The sequence below is a fragment of the Trachemys scripta genome, chromosome 1 (assembly GCF_013100865.1).
Source record: "Trachemys scripta elegans isolate TJP31775 chromosome 1, CAS_Tse_1.0, whole genome shotgun sequence".
NCBI classification, from domain to species: domain Eukaryota; kingdom Metazoa; phylum Chordata; order Testudines; family Emydidae; genus Trachemys; species Trachemys scripta.
Genome location: NC_048298.1, coordinates 165,652,649 through 165,670,986, shown reverse-complemented (window position 1 = coordinate 165,670,986; position 18,338 = coordinate 165,652,649).

Sequence of the window (18,338 nt, the reverse complement as noted above, 5' to 3'; positions counted from 1 at the left end):
CCGATTCTGATCTCTCTGGACCAGATGGTTTTCACATGTCTCAAACTGTCAGAAATGAGTCCTTGACAAAAACAAAAATAGCACCCTAATTAGAATGCAAACATGATAGCAAATCCATGCAAAAGAACTTCACCTAACTGAATTTAACTGAATGTTTATAAATATTTTGAAAACCAGCCTTTCAAGACAAAGGAGAGACCCACCAAAATTGTGACTAACCTGCAAATTAGGAAATCTCTTATTTTATGTTGATTATATAACACAAGGAGTCAGGCTGGTTGGAGAAAAAGCACAACACAACTTCCAGAATAGACCATTAAGACTGAGTTTATTCTCCTTAGATACACATCAGCTGGTCGGAATGGTCCTTGGTTATGAATTAAAAGGCAAATGTCCCAGTTACAGTAACTCCCCACTTAATGTTTTCTCGCTTAATGTTGTTTCGATCTTACATCCCTGCTCAATTACAGAACATGCTATAACGTCATTTGGCTGCCTGCTTTGTCCACAGTTGGCAGCCCCGCATCAACTCCCCTACGCCTCCTCCCCCCAGCGCCTCCCACCCGTTGGCAGACCCATGGATCAGTGCCTCCCCCGCCTCCTGCCCGCAGCAATCAGCTGGCTTGTGGTGTTCAGGAAGGCAGGGGAGGAGGAGCGAGGATTCAGCGCGCAGGCTTCCCCTCCCTCCCAAACGCCGCAAAACAGCTGATTGCCATGGGCAGGAGGCAGGGGAGGGAGGGGGGAGCCTGCATGCCTAGTCCTCACTCCTCCCCACACCCTCCTGCCCCCGAACATCACAAGCCAGCTGATTGCCACGGGTAGGAGGGAGGGGGGAGGAGCGAGGACGCTGTGTGCGGAGTAAAGGGGGAGGAGGGGGGAGAAGAGGCAGGTTAAGGGTGGGGGCTTGGGGGAAGGGGTGGGGTGGGTGGGCTGAGGGTTGAGCCTCCTACCCCTGGTGCTTGCAGAGTAGGGGAAGCTGCCGCTGCTGCTGCGCAATGTGCTTCTCCTAGCCTACAGCACCTTCAGCCTCCTTGCCTGCCTCATTGTCTCCAGTGGGCTGTGCCTGTGAGGGGCAAGGTGGGGGCACCTCCCAACTATAGTATTGTATTGTATTGTATGGCAAAAAAAAAAATTACCCTGAACCTAACCTCCCCATTTACATTAATTCTTATGGGGAAATTGGATTCGCTTAACATCGTTTCACTTAAAGTTGCATTTTTCAGGAAGGTAACTACAACGTTAAGTGAGGTGTTACTGTACAACAAAAATGGGGGCCATCTAAGTACCTGAGATACTCCTTTCACAAATTTATCTACAATCCTTTCTTCTTCTGCAAAAGTATTATACATCTACAGAGTTGTAGGGCTTGCCATGGGGAGAAACACCATAGCCAACAGGTTAGGCGCTCACTATCTAGCCTTGTGATGAAAAAAACATTCAAAAAGGTTGTTTAACTAGATGCTATTTTCCTACAAGGCTTCTTTTCAGATCCAAGTGCCTTGGAAAAAATAATTGCTCCCTTTTTGGTTTAATACAAGTTCTGACACGACGTAAGGGGAAGCCAGTCCTCAGGAATAAACTGGAGAGATGGAACAGTACTTTTATTACTGCATGAATAGACAGTTCAGGTTGCTTCTACTCAGACCTCTGGAAACAACTAGCTCACACTGGCCATGTTTCGAGGCTTTAACTATTTAATGCATTTACTTTCAGATGCTTCTATTCCATCATACTTATATGCAGGGGGGGCATCTCTACTTAGGAACAGAAAGGCTTCCAAAGAAACCTATAAAGCAATCAAGAGCAGTCTGACCCTCATCCTGTCCCTAACTTGTTTAAAAAAAAAAATTAAAGTACACAGCTGGCATACTTTTTAATACATAAGATAATTTTGTCCTTCATCCTGTGCACTTTAACCATTCATTTCTGATGTATGTCGAAGGACGACAATATCGTTATGGTGGAGTTCTGCCAATCCAGCTATTAAAGTACAGTGGCTGTAATCAATCACTTTAATGCTACTTGCTTCTACGGGAGTAATGACTCCAGCTGAGTCAGCAGCTGGCACCCCATTGACTACATGGCACCCTGTGAATCCCAAGCATTCGGGCACCAAGTCTGGTTGAAAGCTACCAGATGGAAAATAATTTTTCGAACGTATAAACAACAGTTTTATGAAGCTGCACTTTATGGATCCTGAGAGTTACTTTGGAGTTCATTTCATGCAATATGTAGGAGTAACTTCAGAGGCTGGGTGGGGCAGCGCCACAGAGCGTAGGCACTGTGGCCTGAAGCAAAGTGCTCTCTGTTGTCACCTGTTGGTGAAGTGGGAGAAGAGCAGCCCCGAGCTGCTTAAGAACTGCAGAGGTGCAGGAAAAGGAGCTCTCTGCTGACATCCATTAGAGAACAAGGGGAAGTGACTGAATGGGACAGTTGGAGGCATTTTGGTTACAGCACAGTAAATTTTGAGTTTGGAGGCAATGAAATGCTATTGACCTTTGTGGGAAATACATACAGACATCAAATGTGCCTTGGTTCACCCTAGGGAGCCCACACACAGCTTCCTGGCGTACCAGACCATTTGGTATATCTGAGAACACCTACCTGATGTCACCTCACCTACCTGCTATCTACCTGGGGTGACCTCACATGCACTGTGTGTGCAAGTTCATGGCTGCGGGGGGTGGAGCAGCGCGCTTTTCAAAATGGCATCTGGCTCCATCTCAGTACCAGACAGGGGACGAACCTTAGAAAAGAAGGATGGTCTGGTTTAACACCAGCTGAATGGCCTGCCTAGTTTTCACTGACTGAGATTGCTGTTAGGCACAGTTGGGTGAGGGAGCTTAGTCAAAGCTGAGAAGAGGGAGGGAGAAAGAGGCTCCTACCTTCCGCTGGGAGTGCCTCTCTGGACTCTGTTAAGGGTCCAGCCTACCACTGAACCCTCACAGAAGAGCTGAGCTGAGACTGCTACAGAACAGTGGAGGGGCAGAGCTAAGGGAGGCTTGGAGGCAAGAGACAGTGCAGAGTGAAAGTAGCAGCTTTGGGGTGACTGATGGCACAGAGCAGCCGTGGCTGAGAATTGCTAAGGCAGCTTTGGCTGAAACCACAGAGTATGTCTAGGACCCTGTGAGGCTGGAGATTCCCTGAGCCCAGAAGTCTGCACTGCAATTAAATAGCCCAAGCCCAAGCCAGCTGACATGGGGCAGTCGTGGGTGTCTAATTGCTGGATAGACATGCCCAGAGAGACCAGCAGTCCAAGTAAAGGACTCCGGTGCAGGCCTCCCTGCCAGCAGTTAAAGATGAAATCATCCCAGCTGAGCCAGGTGGTAGAGCCCCCAAAGCAGGGGTTTAATTTTGGTACAAAGGGGCCCATTTTAAAATGAGTGTAAACAATGCTCTAGAGGAATTAGGGAGCAAAGAAACCTGAGCTGTCAGATCAGGAGAATTTTATAGTAGTGAACAGTTTGCCATGCTGTCAGATGGAAGCAAGAGATCTATGCATCAGCATGTTAATTGTGCAGATCTGGTAATGACTTCATCTGCATTAATCTGCTTAGTTGCCTCACCCTTCAAAGCCAATGTGGCAAGACCCCTCCATCTGTCTTTGTATCCTGTATTTTCATAAATATATTCCCATTCTTTTTAGTGCATAGTTCATATGGATAAGCTTCCGAGTAAGCTATTCTGAGTTTAATTTGAAAGTGATTCATTAATGTGTATGTAAATTCTGTTCACATTGTTTGGCATTCCAGGAAGTTCAGAAAGATTTATGTTCACATAAATCCAGTTATGACCCTATCACACCAAATACTGCAGAATTGAAAGTGGGACCAAACCTTCGCTCTGTTGCAACAATGAAACACTGATCTCAGAGAAGTTGATTTCCCTTTCTAAAAGTAGGCTATATGCAAGACAAACTAAACAATGAGAGTTTCCAAAAAACTGGGGAAATACAAAATATTGGCATACATAGGGCATTGCCAGCAGTATAAAGAGTAGGATAAAAAAATATGACTTTTATAACTTAATCCAAAAACTCAACTAAAATACATCCTCATCCTCTGAGAAACTTCATGGAAATAGCTTCAGCTGAGCTGGTCAATCTTCCTTAGCACAGGAGATAGGCTGAGCCTATCAGGGATATAAAAGAAATACCATGCAGTTTGATTTTCCACATGTTCTCTCCCAGAAAGCCAGGCTTGGAGTGGATAAAACCACCATAAAAAAGCAACCTGATAAAGTCTGAAGATATCCAGATAGACCAAAAAAAAAAGTTGAGAGGATTATTGACAGTTTAGACACAAACAACATTTGTTGCAAATACTATTCAAACTAACCAAGCTAGACTGAGTACTTACTTAGATCCACTCAAATGGTTCCGGCCACTCTTAACTTTATATTTCCTTTTATCTACAAGTGCAAACAGCATGACACAGTTATGGCTTCCACAAAACAGCCAATATTCAGCATTAAGTTCCTCAGTCTGAAGTAGGTTGTAAATTCTAGTAGGAAGTCAAAGCAGGAACACACTTAATAAAGAGTGCTGAATCTCATCGTGACATTTAAGAAGCTCTTAGCATTAGGTATATTTTTGTGGTCAAAGTGAGAGAGGTAACAGGGAACAAGTATAAATACATCTGAGTCTTCGATCTCTATGGCCCTGATCCTCCCATGGAGCACGAAAAAGGCCCTTTGCTCATTTCTGATATCCCCCCGTGGGCTTACTGTAAAATGTACATTTGTGTCTCTTTCAGTTGCTTAGTATGTACCACAGACAGCGAAGAGGCTATATATAAATCTGGTACATAATCAAATCCTACTGCTGAAGAAGAGTGACAAGTGTTGTCAAGAATAAGATTTAGTGTCCAGAACAGTCCACACGCAGTATACAGAAAAGATGGTCTTTTCTCCTAAATGTTATCCCCGTCACGTTAATCCCGTCATATGCCTGGGCAAAAAAAAGTTACAGAAAGCTCTAAAACACCAAATCTTTTCAAAGTTTAAGGGACAGTAATACAACTGTTTGCAAAAAAAAGATAAATTGACCATCATCTGCTAAATCAGAACATAGTTTGACTTACTGGATTCATACACAATTTCTCCTGTTCTACATGCTGCTGCAGGCTAATCAGAGCATTTTATGATTCAGCAGATCATATTAGGTAACTTTGGGTAGAACCATAGGGGACACTGTGCAATTTCTTACTGAAATCCAAATATTTCCTAAAGCATCTTTTAGAATCACTCCCTTCATTTTCATCATAATATGGAAAAGAAAACCTCACTTTTCCAAATGAAGAGTGACTTCAAGGACTCTCCTCCAATACATTTCTTTTTTTAATTTCCAGATCTTACTCTTGTCCACCTGAACCTCCCTCTTTCTATTTTTATGCCCCCCTGGCTGACACTGCACTGCTCTGAGTGTGAGAAGAACTGGTTTGTGCAACATTTTTCTAGTTCTTAATCCTAGGGTTCAAATAATTGAATTGTAAATGCTTCTTTAAAACACTGCCCTAGCCCTGGATAGACCAATGACAAGTCAAACAGAAAGCATGCTGTTTTTCCATTGATAAATTCCAACTATCAGAACTTTGTACCACACAGTGTAACAGCAAAATTAGTCAGAGAAACATCTCTTGGATTCATAGATTTTATGGCAAGCAGCAACTATTATGACCTCCAGTAGAACATTTGTCCCTGCGATCTGGAAGAGAATTAATGATATTATCAGGAAGAGATGGGATCAGACCTGATGGGATCAAACCTACTGAAGACCACATATTTTCCTTACTTGTATTTATTTGCCATATTAACATTAATTCATGCTCATCTGCAACTGAAGATCATGAGTTTCGGGTAGAGGTGATGCTCTGCTGGATGAGGGGTGGCCAAGAATTCCTCAGTTTGCCAAAGACAAACACAAAAGCACTTCATCTTAAATTTCCAATCCCAATGTGAGGAAGATGATGGACGTTGTGCAGAGGTTGACTTGTGTGTTCAGTAGTCCTGATCTAGCCAATCTGGAAGCACTGCACTGCACAAATGGAAGGTGGGGAAAGCTACGTCAGTTGCTTCTGTGGCACTCCCTCCTTAACCAAGCCACTGGCAAATAAGGACCACCAAGTCCAAAAGTCCTGGTTAATGTGAAGAGAGTGAGTGGGGCAGGAGCCTTGGTATGCAGCATGCTGTTAGCCAGTCTTGGGTAGAGGGGGCAGCTGCTCCAGTTTCTGATGTAGCCCTCCCCTCTAGAGAGTGCCATCTTGAAGAACCACCACAGATGTGAGAAAAATCAGGCAGGATGGAATTCTTGGATGTGGGAGGAGGGTGCAGGGGTGTTTTATTTTTCTTTGAGGTGTTTGCATCACAGTATGATATATGGGTGCTATTAACCTTGTCTCCATCCTTGTATAACAATCATTTTTAGGTTCATGACATGGAAATGTTACTCAGGCTTGTGAATGGGTTATTGTGATCTTTGAGCATTTACTATTCACATTTCTTCCCTTACTATCCTGGACCCGAGACAGACACTGAGAGACTACAAGCCACTTGTCCCAATTTTTTCCTCCTTGCCAGAGAAATTTTGGCAAAACTGAATCCACTGTTGCCAGCTGTGAACACTGGCTTAAAATAAGAGGAGAAATGTGTTTGATCAGGACACAGGAAACAAATTTCACGAACTAAAACATCACTGTTGCCTCTCTCATCAGAGCAAAACTTCCCAGACTGCAATACATATTGTAAAATGACTGTTGCAATTACTAAAACCATTCAACAGGTGTCCCTTAAATGAAAAATTAACATGATAGTTAATGCTTGTTTTGATGGCTGCACCAGCATCCAAAAGAAATAGCTTCCAAATTGCTTTACACAAATCATATGCTCCTCTGCCATCTGGATGCCTTCCCAAGTGACTTGCTATTAGCATTCTGGGTGGCTGGCAGGTCAAGATTACTCTGTGCAAGGTGTATGCTGGTTAAGTGGCACCATTCGCTTTTTTGATCAATTATTTCTCCCTGTCTCCACTTGACTCTCTGAGGCTCCTTTCCAAAAGTGTGTATTATTCAGAAGCATTACCTTCCAGCTCAAATCCATTTTTTATAAAATCCTTTTGTCTTTATTAATTCACCTCACTTCTCCATCTTAATTGAGAACTCTCCTGGAAAATTCACCTTGTCTGACTCCCCAGTTCTTAGTCCCATGAGAAGAGCAGAATAGATACCAGGCACTCATTGAGACATACATAATAGCATTGCTCCAATCCTCTCCCTGCATAAGCTTATGCTACTTCCCCTGAAATAGTCTTCCAAATAGCTTTGCTTATGCCTCCATAGCAGATACCCAATACCAGATAAAATGTCAAGCAGATATACAAAGATAACAGAGGGGTAGCCATGTTAGTCTGGATCTGTAAAAAGCAACAGAGAGTCCTGTGGCACCTTTAAGCCTAACAGGACTTTCTGTTGCTTTTTAAAGATAACAGAGTATTTCATATTCATAACTTTCATGACTCTGCACTATTTTTACTAGATACAATAGGCTGATCTGCTAAGAAAAATATATTGTAAGAACCACTTATTGGACTTTTAGAATTATTTTATTGGTGTAAAATAAATTTATCTGATCATACCTTACCAGGAAGCAGTACATGTAGTTAAAGATCATAGCAATCCTGTTTCTGTAACTGGAAGGCATGACATACTATAAGAATGACAACTCAGGAAATGTAAAAAACTGAAAAGTATTTTTGTTTGTCCTCATTACTTCTCCAGCCTAAACTCTATTATGAATGACTAAAGTAAAGTGTTCAAAATAATGGATCAATGTTGTTATAATCCAGAGAGGTCAGTCTTCAAGGAACAAGGCACCTAAATCCACATTTACCAGCCTTCATGAACACTGCAAGCCTTAAGTATGTTGTATGATAATATTGCTTTGCCTTTATTTATACAATGCTTTCATTGCACTATTCATCTCTGGCGCAAGACATCCAAGTGCCAATGAAAGCACCATTGGGCTTAGTCTTTTCTACAATAACTCTAGTATACTTTTGTAAAGGGGAAGAATTATACATCACTCCCTCCAAATGCCATCCACAATACTCTGGATTGGTTCGATGGGGTGTTAGACACTCACTAGACAAAGCAAGACGCTCCCTAACATCAAGACTAGATGAATTCCTTGTGCTACACTTGCATCCTCTCATCTGGGCAGTAAGAAACCAAGCCTGTCTTGAATTATGCATTCCTGTGTAACCATCTGACCTACCCTATCTTCCAAGGCTAGCTTAGAAACATTGGTCCAAATTCAAAAGCAATGAGTGTGGTAACAAGCTAGACTGACAGACTTAATTCCCTTTCACATGGGGACAGTAGGTGTAAGTAGAACTAAGGAAGTTTAATTTACAAACCAAAGAGTCAGGATAAGGTGCAAGTTTAAAAAAAATAGCCTCTACCTTCTACTCCAACTCCTGTATTAGCCTCAGGAGAGTTCTATCTCCAATGGCCAAAAAAATATGGACAAATACCAATTAAAACCAGATCAGATTTAACAGTCAATGTCCTCCACCAAATTTTGGACAACCACTATGAAAATTATTCAATTATTAGAAGGACAGGATCTCAGAAGAGATCCCATACTGTTTGGGTTTGTTTTTTAAAGCACACCCTGAATACTACAGTGCCCAGAGGAAAAAATTGTAGGTATCACTGATTTTCACTGTCTTATTATTGAAGTGTTTGGGATGGTTTAGTTTTAAGCAGGGATTTTTGTTTTGAACATTCAGAATGTTAAGTAATAGGTTTTCATTCTTAAATATTATTGACTTCACAGATTGTAAGACTGGAACCTTTGGGTTATGATTATTGAATAATTTTAAAAAGTATCCCATGGATTTTCCCACATGAATCCTGTATGCCCTAAAAGGAGCACATTTATCTCGCTCATGCTTCCTTTTATGATATATATGTAGACATCTGAAACTGTGAATTTCAATCTGGAACTGGAAGAAAATTGCTGTATTATGACAGGTGTTGGACTTCACTCCCAAAACTATTGACATGGTCTTCAGCAGCTGAGAGCCACCTGAGTGCTAAGTACAGCATACATCTTTACTCATACTACAGCACAGGCACTGAATTTGTGTAAGACTCCCCATGGAAAGGGAAGCCATGCTGCAAATATTTTTACATGTAGGGCTCCTGCAGAAGTAGTTCTGATGAGTGATTAATATCAGCCTTGAGAATTGTGTTACTCATTCATTGTAGTGCTTTGGACTCCATTGCTTTCCTGCATTTCCAAAGGTCATTGGTGTCCATTTGTATAAACCCCATGAATTTCAAACTTAATCTCACCTGCTAATCCTTATCTGTGACCCAATATCCCACTGGGCAGACTGATGGGATAGATCCTGCTCCACACAATAGGTCCACAAGCCCCTCTGTGCTGCCCCTCCCACCAAGTAAGTGCTTCCTCCCTAGGGTAACCAGATGTCCCAATTTTATAGGGACAGTCCCGATTTGGGGGGCTTTTTCCTTATATAGGCTCCTATTACCTCCCATCCCGATGTTTTACACTTGCTATCTTGTCACCCTATTCCTCCCCATCCAGTTTGTTCCAGCAGACCAGAGTATCTCCACAGCTATAGAGAAGTCACAAATGTGAATTTCAAGTGTTAAGCTACTGAAAGCTAATTAGATTGCCTTGCATCTAAACAGTCAGCCTTAGGCATGGGTGGCATATTGGGTCACCCTAAAAATCATGTTTTTCTTTACAAATATATTTTCTGGTATCTCTGCTCCACCAGTGTGGACTAATAGGGTAAGTGTAACCATGCCTTTATCACTAGCATACAGAAGGGAGCAAATGACTAAGTCAGAATCACTAAACAGTTCTAATAGGCACCACCTGTGAAGTCACTTCTGTTCATACAATGTAGCATGTCTGACTTTAATACTTTATAGATGCTGAGCACCCATAACTCCTACTGAACTCAATGAAGTTGCAGGCTTCCAGGATCCCTGCAAATCAACCCCAAAATGTATCCAATTTGGCACTGAAAAATCAGTGGCCACTTTTGAAAATTTTGGTCCCAAAGATGAGTGAAAACATTGAACAAATGTGGAAGATAAATAAAGACACCCCCTTAAGAGACACAAAGAAGAGCATGCATTTGCTTCCAGGATAGCCAGCAAATTGAATGGGACTAGATGAACATGGAGGATGAACCATTCAGGCTGAAAAAAATGGTGGGCACTTGATTTCTGTTAATGTCTCCTGCTTACTAGACTAGAATAGGAGTACTCTTTAAAGAATTGAGTTATTTAAATAATCCACATTTCTTCTGATCAGTATAAAAAGTGCTGCATGCCATCTGAGGCTTTAGACATGATTAAAAACATGCAGAGGTTCTATCTGAACTGGAGATGACTGATTTTGCTATTCTGACTGAAATAAGTTCTAAAATGAATATGAAACCCCAAACTGTTTGATGGATTAGGGACGCCTGCTGTATCCCATAGACTTTCCAGAATAAAATAAAAAAACCTAGAGAGAAGTTGGGATGCTTTATTGCTATTATAATATTCTAGATGAAATGAACTACTACTATCAATATATAGCAGGAAACTGGATCAATTTCAACACAGCAGAGTGAGTGTGACAGTAGAACTGTCAACTGTATACCTATTAAAGGGTTTTTAAAAGTCTCTCTCATCATTTTAGGCAAAACAGTCTGTTATAGATATTACTAGAACCAATTTACGTACAATATTACTTTATTATGCAGTCTGATGAACAGTCATGTTTTAAAACTTAACCAAGAGCAGGTCAAAGGAAGAAAGAAATGAAGGCGCTAACGTAAAATAGTTAAGGTATTCTGGGGAAGGGAAGGGGTCAAATTCTATTATAATCGGTAAAATTGGAGTAATTACAATAGCGCTGCTCCAGATTTTCACTGTCTTAACTGGAGTAAAATTTGGACCATGATGTTGGATGAGTACTGCAGGTAACAGAAGTAATGCTCAGAAACAGAGACCCCCCTATACGACCAATTCTCCCCTCAATTACAGCAACTCAATGAACAGAATAAGAACAGTTTCCTTACTACCTGGTTCCTCCATGAAAACATTCAGAAGGTTTTAGGTTTGTTCTGCACTGGAACAAAAATTTGAAACACTGAAAGTTGTAGCAAACTGGGTGTCCTCTGATCAGCCCTATTATATTCCTGTGTAACCTTACTATATGTTTGAAAAGATGCATAGCTGAAGTTTCAAAAGGAATCTAATAGAATTCGGCCACCCAACTCCTACTGAAATCCCATGAAATTGGGCCACCTATCTCGTACCAGCAAACAATCAAAACATTTGCAACAAAACCTCAAGCCACCACTACTGCTGTCCATCCTCTGCCTGCTGTGTGACTAGAGGGGGCTTCAATCTCCCCTGTCACAAACACTACCATGAAGCAAAAATGTGAGAGAAGGGGGAAAACAGCATCTGATATTTTTATGTGTTTAAGAAACATGATGATTTTGGATCTGCTGAAGAAACTGTCATTTCCCTGATGTCACTGAAGTTGCACTTGTGTGACAAAGCAGAACATGCTCTTCTTTATTATAACCTACTCCAAGACCATCCTTTACACAGAACAGTCTTGGTTTGGAAACTATTAATAGAGAATAACGGGAATCTCCTGTAATATGCTTGAGAGAGCTTTTAGGAGAACACAGGGAATTAACATCCACAAGAATGGAGTAGTTTATGCAAAGCAGTTCAAGGAAGGGCAGGTGCTGACTTGGAAAATGAATCACAAGAATTATCTTAGCAATTTTGATGAAGCAGATTTAGTCAAAACTTTTACTTTCAAAAACACAAAACATCTGCACAAAACATACACATAATCCTGCAAAGAATTACAATATTTTTAAATTTCAGAGATGCAATTCAAAAATACATGCCATTAATTTCAAAGGTAAAGACTTAAGATACACTAGTCTCATGAGAATGACGCACTCTACTGAAGAAGCAAAGCACCTGTGATGTGAATCTTTTGCTGTCTCTAAAATAGTGCTGACATTTACTCCTCCACAGGGTTTGTCTTTTGTTGGTCAATGCTCAGAATTAAACTGTTTACAACCAAAAGAAGCCCTCTGTTACAGACAGACAGGTACAGCAAGTTGCTAAGGAAACACACAGAATTGTTCAGGTTATAATATTAGCCTTCTTGCCAATGTGATGAACTAATTTATTGGCTTTACAAGGCAAAGTGGGGCATTTAATGAACAGAATAGAATAAATTAGATTATTGCCATTAACTCTGTAGGTCTGGTGTTTTTATATAAAGGAATTAAGAACACACCATAGTGTTTTATATAAAGGAATTAAGAACACTATAGTGCTAACAGGAGGCATCGTGTGACTAATTCCCCATGTCCTATACTGAAAATCTATACTGAGAAGAAAATCTGGTTATAAACTCCAAACAGAAAGAGAAAGGGAAGGAAATGTCACAATTAACCTGAATTAGGGGAGAAAATTCTTCATATCCACCTTTCAGAATATTCAAGTTTATTTATATTCAGTATTGAATTCCCCTAACCCCCCTCCCCTACTATTACATCTCATGCAGAGCCACTCTTGACTTTATGCAGGGAACTAAGCATAGCTTAAGTGGGACAAAAATCTTCCCCTCTGTGGATACAGACTGCAGCTCAATCCTTGCATAGCCTTCTGCAGCCTGTGAGATAAAATAGCGGTTACTGACTCCTGACCACTTCCAGTGGCCTTTCTCTGGAAGCCTGCACCCGATGTGCTGACATGCTAGTATAACTCACTGGTGAGTGTGTTACAGGTCCCCCTCTATGCCAATACAGAGAGAGTGCAAGTATGTTACAGCCCCCAGCTAGCAAGCCTTGGCTCTTTAGCTGAAGCAGTTCATGCTTTTAGCCCTGGAGGTCCCAGGCTCAATTCCTGATACGTCAGCCACAATGGCAGCTGTCACACTATCATGGTAAGAGACATATGGAACACCCACCCTTCCTAGCCAGGAGCGTAGACACTCCTCTCCATAGCTGCTCTGCCCTCTCCCCACACCACGCACGGACTGTAGGTGCCTCCAGAGACATGCAAGACAAGGGCCCTCCCACATCATGTCCCCACCTGTCTGCAGGAGTGCTGGCCTCTAACACCCAGACAATGCTGGAGAAAGGAGACTGGTGAGAGCTGTGGCCAAAGCAGCCATCAGAATTCTCAACTCCTTGCTCTCTTGCACTGAGGCAGGTATAAGCCCACCCCACCCCCTTCACTCCTACTACTTCCTTTGAAGCAACGCAGGAAGGGGAGGCAGAGCCAAACCACAGGCTGCATGCCCAGTCTCCTCTCCCCACTTCAGGGAATAGTGAAAAGAAAACCCACCTTTGAGTGGGAGTGAGGTTAGCCAGACACACACAGCCCACGGTTCTGCTTTTTTTTCAGGGGTGCTTCGAAGGGGGGGGACTGTCCACCCCTAGAAGCTGAGAAGCTAAGGCAGTCCTCCCTGCCTCCAAGGTATAGAAACCAAAGCCCTGGCAGCTCCAGCTCTCCCTGCTCACCTCCCCACTGGTGGCTATACTGGGATTTGAGGGCCAGGCAGAAGGAGAGCACACTCCCAGACATGCAGATGTGTGATTGGTGAAGGATGGGTGGTCCTGGTGTCTTTTTCTGCTTTTCTCTCTGGAGGCACCTGTTCCCTCCTTCTCTGCATGCCAAACCCTAGCAGAAATGTTAACTTTGTAAGTTACTAAATTGTGTCCATCAAATGTAATGCTGAATTAACATTGTTTCCAGATTGCATATGTAGTCATCAGTGACTGCAGGAAATACACGGGTTAAATAAGCTTCCTTTTCAATCAGTTCCATAATAAGTAAGATTGACATTAAACAGCCGCTAGAGAAATTTTAGCGGAGAGATTTGTCAATCATGCCTACTTTCAGAGCAAGCGCAAGAACACAGGGCTAGATAAAAGTTCATCACCAGGCTTAAGAGGACTGTACAAAGACTTAATGCTCACACTGAGGGGTCTAAGGCAAAAACCAAACCATCAATGTTTTTCTTTCATCTCTCTCTCCACAGGTGGCCAGACATATTCATTTGACCTAGTGTGATATCACAGAGAAAACAAAATGCCTGGCTGCAGATCTTCTCTGTAGGAATATTGGAGAATAGGAATTGCTATGCTGCATCAGGCCAGTGGCCCATCTACTCTGCTACCCTTCTCTGATTTTAGTCAGCACCTGATGCTTCAGCAGGAGGTGCAAGAAACCCTAAAATGGGGACAGTTATGGAATAATCTGCTCATAGGAGAAAAGTTCTTTCTAGCCCTACCAGCGAGCATGTGGCTTATTCTCTGCAACATGAGAGTTTCTAGCTCTTCCAAAATTAAAAAAATCTGTCGCTGTAGCTTGTTATTTGTAGAAGTGTCCAATGCTTTTGTAAACCTTGCTAAACTCTTGGATTTAATCCTCTCACACACATACTTTAGTAAATCAGCCATATACAGTCAAAGGGAAAGTTTATATTCCTCCATGTATCACTATGACTGACATTTTTCGGGGGCTTTGCCAGTACCCTCGCAAACTGTGCTGTTCATACATCTCAGGCAGGACTCTCTTACAGAAACTCAGCACCTTCAAGTAAAACCCATGCATTTCTCTAAGAGATTTAAAAGGATACACATAATCCCTTCATGTCAGAGACTTGGCTGAACCACAAAGTTCAATTCAAGATGCACATCCAAATGTTCCCAAAGTTTGAGACAGTTCAGATTTGTGCTTTTGGCTCAGCCCCTTAGACACACAAGACCTGCTACCTCATTTGCATTCAGAGCTGGATGCAAACCTCAAAGATCACAGGTATTGGATCAAGGATTTTGATCTGGGCCCATATTGATTGAAAACTGCATATATTTAAGTCAGGGACTTAAAACTCCCACCCCGCAAAACATCTTTTTCTGAAACCTGGTCATGTTCTGTACTGTGCATTCACTTTCCACGTTGTTGTTTAACTCTTAACATTGATCTTTATGCAAGAAGTTTAAGCCAAAATCCAAAGCGATTAAACAGCATGTGCAATATTAAATCATGGAAAATCACTTTTTTTTATTGATGGTACTTTAAAAAGAAAAGAAAAGAAAAGAAAAAGGTTAAAGGCTTTACCTTGACAACAAACAGACATGCAGAGGCATGATGGAGAAAAGGCTGGAGGCAAGTTTACCAGGAACACCATGACAGATGCCCTATTCTTTAATTTACTCCTCCGGCACGGTCTTAAACACCAACTCCTTTAATAAAGTCTTGGGTAGCTTAAAGAATTAAATGGCTATTTGCAGATTCTAAAATATTAGGCAAAATAATTTCGTGTTTTAGGACCATAAAATATCTCTTTCTTAAAGAGACAGTGCCCCCCGCCAAAAGTGCCAGTATTACCAGCGCAGGAGAATTTCTACCGTATTACACCCTTCAATTACATTGATATTTGTCAGTGGTTCTTGCTGTAAGAGAGGCTAACAGATAGAATTCTATCTCTGAACTATTGGGCATAATTGCTTACACCTTGTAATTGTACCTGCACTAAAGAGAAAGGATAGTCAGAGCAAGGTTTCCATTGTCTATCACTTGGCACGAGAGACCGAACTGCTAGGCTCTACCTTTAATGTTGCTGTTTTGGCTGTGAATACTAAACCATTCCTGAGATCAACAGAAAAACCCTGCAAGGAGGGAAGGATTTTGGATTATTTCATTTAGTTATGATTCTCTGTCTGTAGCAAAGAAAAATCAGGACAGAGACATCTGCAGGTGTCAGGCTCAGGCACTGTGGCATGATATGAGTTCTGAATAAAATATTGGCAGGTTATTCATTGGCCTCTAAAGCACAGACTGCCAGCACCACATCTGTTTCATGCATTTAATCTGTAACCAGTCTGCAACCAATACTGATCTGTTGGCTAATCATTTAATAATCCCATGGTGTGATTACTTGCAGGATGTCAACTGATAGCAAGTTTCATTCTAGAATTACAATCATTCTGAAAAATCATAGAGTAGAGTTCAAGTCAAAGCTACTCTATTGGCTGAATCCTCAGGGACACTGCCATTAATGTTCAACCACCTGTATCGGTACCAGGCTGGAAGCATAAAGCCTGAAAAGTCTTCTGTCTGCACTTGCATAATGAACCCAGACAGTGAAGTAACTTGGCGATTCAGGATTGCATTAGATGCCAATATGCCTTGTGCTGAGTCAGTTAGGAAGGCCACATTTTCATGACCTGAAATGACTGAATACTCAGCTTGTTCAGTAAGACCATAAGGACTTTATCAAATACTGGCATCAAGTATGTATTCTAGACATGACCTTCTCTGACTGGTATTTATAATATTGTACCTTTGCTCACTATTTCATGGGTATACTATGCACATCTTGTACCAGCACTGCCACTCTACAGTGGTCTGTATACTAGTCACGCTCATTCAAAACAAAGAGTAATTTACTGAGCGACATGGCCCCCACTCAGAGACCATCATTAATAAGCAACTACATAAGGTATCCCCAAACATTTTATAATTAAACTAAGCCACCTCCTTTCCACAATTACAAGAGCGCCATCTGGCACAAAGTCTGGGTGATCAGCACTCTCTCCTAGGAGACCAGCTTAACCACTTTGTAAAACATTGACCATGAGGAACAACACTATATACACACAGCTTATGTACAGGAAACTTTGCATAGTTCGTGACATTGCTTTAGGGCTTTAGACAAACATCTGATAGAAAAGTAACGTATTATAACTGCTATTTTAAGAGTAACCCCCAGAGACATTAATATTTCAGCTACAAGTGACTTTTTATTAATTAAAACTTATATTTATTATGTGCCAAGTATTTTGTAAACAGTAAAGTAGTTATACTATTTAGTCTTCTATGGGAGTCTCTACAGTTTTTCAAGTAAAATTTTCAGTGACCTTTATTATTAAAAGACCACCTCTTATAAGAGATCAGTTCTTGTTAGGCCCTTGGACAGCCACTTAATACAGGCTTCACTGTATTTCTGACTTCAAAAACAGGCAACTTACTTTCATTGCAAGTTTCCCTGTGTTAGGGTGTTTATGGCAAGGTATGAAGTGAAAAGACCATGTTTGGATTTCCGTGACACTGTTCTTTCCAAGTCATTCTAGAATGACTATGGATTTTGTTTGAAGAGCTATTCTGACATCAACTTTTGGGACTGCATCAGTTCTAGCCTATGAGCCTAACTCTGCTCTCAGTTACACCAATGTAAATCCATAATAACGTCATTGGAATTACAGTGGATTTACACTAGTATAAATGAAACCAGAATTTGGCCCCATGAGTTTAGATGAAATTAAATTGTAACTCTACATAAATCCCTAATATAGATTTTTGTGTAACATTGCTTAGAAGATACATAAGGCTGCACAGAGTCAACAGCTGGTACAGAAGTAATATGAGGACAGACAGTCTCTCATTTCTCTTAGAGATAATTGAACAGAGAACATAAGAATGGCAATACTGGGTCAGACCAATGGTCCATCTGGCTCAGTATCCTGTCTTCTGACAGTGGCCAATGCCAGGTGCTTCAGAGGGAATGACCAGAACAGATAATCAAGTGATCCATCCCTGCTGCCCCTTCCCAACTTCTGGCAAACAGAAATCCTTTTGTGTCATCCCATAGGAAGGGGGCATGTACTATGCAAGTGCTGAAACAGGCTGTTTCCTTTGGCCAATGTCTCAAGCTCTTCAGATTTAGGACTGATTTACCAAATGCTCCTCCAATATTAAATTAAAACACATATGGATAGTTTATCCAAAAAACTCACCTCAGGATAAAACTCTTTACTTGCCTCATTATCGCTTTCCTCAGGCAAAGTCCAAATAAATAACTTTGACTGTGCCCTAAACAGGGCCGGCTCTAGCTTTTTTGCTGCCCCAAGCAGCAAAAAAAAGCGCCGCCCGCCGAACCCCCCCCCCCCCCCCCCCCCCCCCGAGCGCCGCCCCCCTGCCGAGCGCCACCGGAGGGGCCCCCGCCCGCGGAATGCCGCGCCGCACTGCGCTCCCCCCGCCGCCCCAAGCATGTGCTTGGGTGCCTGGTGCCTGGAGCTGGCCCTGGCCCTAAACATTAACTTTAGGTTCTGCTGAACCTATGGAATTGGAGAAACTACGTCTAGAGTTGAGGGCCTTTAAACCTAGTGAGCATCCCAGCTGACCTGAGCTGTAGAGATGGCACACGGGGAGAGAGGCAATTTCTCAGGTAGCTACTGTAGCATCCCAAGCCACAGAAGACTTCAC